A 4,117-nucleotide genomic window follows, 5' to 3' on the forward strand; every position below is an offset into this window, starting at 1 on the left:
AAGGAATTATGTCTGAAGTGTCCCCTAATCATTGTTTTAAATTTTATTAATGGAATTACACTACATTTTAGAGAAATATATGTTACTCTTTATGTGTTCCAATTAATTTATATGGTTGAAACGCCGCCCTTCGTGATCGGGTTAAGCGAGTCACATGGTCTGCCTTACGGCCTGTATTAGATCACGATGGCAGTGACACAGTCTATTGTTCCTAGTACTCACAGCGCTCGAAGCGGCTAGCAACTATCGTGAGAAATGCAAAAATTACCCCAAGCTTCGTGACTGTATATAGTAGACTGTGACTGCATTCTAAATCATGGAAGGGCACCCTGCGACTCAGAGTACAGCAACCAGTAATACAGGGAAAAGTTGGGAGGGGTGGAAATGTAAACACAGCTGTTTCGGACCGATCCCTAGCGGATTCCAGTACGCAGCCGTAGTCTCATTATATTACTGTCTGCAGATGTCTTCAAAATCTGATTCTTCATCCGTGAGAGCAATATTTAATATTACTAACAAATGTTCATTGCTCAAACGAGACCTACGTTCTGATTTAACATATTTCATGAAGGAGAATAATTTTATTGTTCACATAGATATGTGGAGCACAACATGGCTAACATTTTGGAACCAAATTTACGAAGGTTCGGGTATTTTGAGTTTGGCAGTATTTAAAAAATGTTTGAGCATATAGACCTTGGCACCTACTTTTAATGACCATGTCATTTTGCATTTCTATAACTTCCAACTGTAAATTCAAGTGCTCACTTCGCACAGTCATTGGATTAGAAAATAATAAACAATCATTTTACATTTGTTGGAAATCTCTAAATTGCTGACAATTAAATTCTATATGTAGGTTTTCTAATAGATTGCTGTAATTTTGAAATTTTTGTTGTGTCACATTTCCTAAAGAGTTGAGACTAGGAAAGTGGTACAGGTTGTTTTCTAAAATTTAAGATTTCCACAGATCTAGTTTCGAAATTAATGCCTTCACGTCTCCATACGCATCCACTATATTTTTTTGTTTTCCCTGCAAATGTGTATTTAACTGATTCAAATATCGGTCAGAAATGCCAGGTCATATTAACCAATCTTCGTCTTCTAACTCAGGAACAGGTAATCCCTGTGTTCGCATGAATTCAGCAATTACCTCACGAAGTTCGAAGAATCTGTGTAGCAAACGACCGCGGCTGAGCCACCTCACTTCAGTGTAGTAAATTAAATCTTCATAATGTTGACCCATATCTTTAAGAAATGTTCGAAATCGACGGTGCTTAAGTGCTTTAGATTTTATTTTATTGATTGTCTTTACAACAATGTTCATGACGTTATCCATATTCAGCATACAAAGACTCCTGATGGATAATGCAATGAAAATGATACACTTTCTTATTTATACCCATCTCTTGTAAGTATGCCCTCAGTCTACCAACAAAACCTCGGGTTTCACCAATCATAGCTGGAGCGCCATCTGTTGCAACGGACACTAATTTTTGCCAATCCAATTCCTTATTTGTAATCAAAGTAGGAACTGCCGTAAAAATATCCTCTCCTGTTGTTTGTCCTGATAATGATATGAAATCCAGCTAACACTCAGCTATTGTTAACTCTTGATTCACACCACGAACAAACACGGCTAATTGTAGAGTATCACCTATAATCACAACTTTCGTCCAAAGCTATTGAAAAATGTTCAAATTCATTTAATTGCGCTGACAACTTTGTATCAATATATTTTCATATGTCCTCTAGTCTTCTTACTATGGTGCGTCTGGACAAACATACTTTCTCAAAATGTATTTTAAGACACACTTCTTCACAAACTCACTTTCAACGAAAGGTTTCATAGCTTTACAAATCTCCCGCGCTACACAATAACTGGCTATTAACACCTTCTTTGTCATTTCATCTTCTTTTGGTTCAGCCTGTTCATCATCATCATCATCATCATCATCATCATCATCATCATCATAAACAACACGGTTTAGGCCATAAGGCTTGTTCCGTCTCCATACGTGCTCTAAATGTTAAAATTAAAATTGGTCACTCCATCTCTTCCTAAGTCGACCGATGTCTCTTCTACCTCTTGGTTGATATTGATATATTAATTGTGGAATACGGTTTTGTTCCATCCTGGTAATATAGTCATGCCATCTATTTATATATTCATGTGTTGTTGTTATTACACTTGTCATATTTAGTTCTTCACGTATTTCTGTATTTATTTTATGGTGGAGTAGACTGTAACCTGTCAATGGTCTGAGCAGTCTCATTTCCGCTGCTTCCATTCTTTTCTTTTGTTTCTCAGTCAAAGTCCAAATCTCAGATCCATAGATTAACGACGGTATGGCAAGTACTTTATAAAATTTCATAACTGTTTCCTTTCTGACCTTGTTGCAAAATGTTCTTTTGATGGTTCCTACTAGCTGCTGGAATTTAGGAAGTTTTATTTCTACATCAGATGTTTTATCATACGATATATTACAGCCAAGTTAGCTAAAATTGTTAATTGCTCAATGGGCTCATTATTTATTACAATTTTCGTTCTAAGAGGCATTTTCCCCTGAAAGCCCATTACTTTCGTTTTCTCCGTTGAGACCTTCAGGTCATAATTGCAGGCTATCTGATTTAGTTGAAATAGTGCCCGTTGCATATCATCCTTTGAATTAGCAAATACAACCTGATCATAAGCGAATAAGACCGTATTTATAGGTGTATTTTTATTATAAAATGTGAACTTAGTTTTCATTGCCAAATTCTGGCAATTTCATCAATATATAAATTAAAGAGAGTAGGTGACAATGGGCACCCTTGTCGTACACCTCTTCACTTTGTTTATTACGATATAAGCGTCCTTTAATTAATGTAATAATATTGCCCTTTCCATCCCCACAATCTGATGATAATCTTTGATTCAACTGATAAGGGCGTCTAACGTTTCCCTTAAAAATGCCAATAGCGTTTTGGAATAGCGTTTTGGAACATAGCAGACAGGTAACATTTTCTCCACTTGCTACACAGAAAAACTCTTCTTCCCAGTCTCCTTTAAATTTTCATGTCGTGATACTATTTTTGAAAATTTGTCTCCACAAAGAGGTTTGACAACGAATACATATAAAATTAGTCACTTTCTTATCAGAAATAATTCCAAAAAGCTTAACAAATTGCAAAGTATCATCTACTGAAGTAGTATGACTTTCCTAAAAAAAATTGAAACATCGCACCTCGTTCGAGAATCGAACGGTGCGCGAGGACCGCCGCGTCGTGTGGTGAACGACCTCGTGGTGTGAACCGATTGCAGCAGGGATTCCTGAGATCTTCATCTCCGAAACCCGAGCCGTGTGCCGTCATTATGGCCCATATCTTTCGTTCTTTACGCTCGCTGCCAGCTCACAGGTGTCTGTGGAAATGCCGACATCAGTGGCGGATTTCAGGATCCTTCTAGACATTCAGATTCGCTTCAGCAGTGGCGGAATAATAAACTGAAGTACGCGGAGAAAAGCAATATCTTTTATTATCTCAGAACGTCGGGAAATGAAATCAGTCTTTTTTATCAGAAGTAGGATGGCGGCTGATGGAATTACAGTTGAATACAGTTGAAAAAAAGGTTAAAAAGTAAGAGGGAATTTGAGGAAATCCCCATGGTTGCTTGTATCTTCTATGCAGGAATTAAGGCAATCAAATTAGTATAAATAAATAATTACAATTTGTTGTAAGATTCAAGTGTGTCTGTAGAAACAGAATTAAACAAACTATGATAGTCAATTCTTCAACAAGGGGCAGATTTTTATGACACTGAGCAGCCTATATACCATTAGCCATGTATAGAAATATATAAGTTAAATACCTTATTTACTTGTTTCAAATTCAAAGAGTCTTTGCTAAACATATGACATTTTCAATTAAACTAATCATATTTTATGTAAACCGCGCGCAGCAGCTCTCGTTACCAATCGAGAGTGTACTACTGTATAATCTTCGCTCTGTTCACGTTCACTGTCAAAGAATTACTCAATATATTTCAGGATCAACGTTCACCAGACCTTAACAGAGTGCCCAATGACAATGAGAATTCTACCTGATACAGAGGAAATCTTCATTGATTTTGAACTAA

Source organism: Periplaneta americana, chromosome 2 (genome assembly GCF_040183065.1).
Source record: "Periplaneta americana isolate PAMFEO1 chromosome 2, P.americana_PAMFEO1_priV1, whole genome shotgun sequence".
Lineage (NCBI taxonomy): Eukaryota > Metazoa > Arthropoda > Insecta > Blattodea > Blattidae > Periplaneta > Periplaneta americana.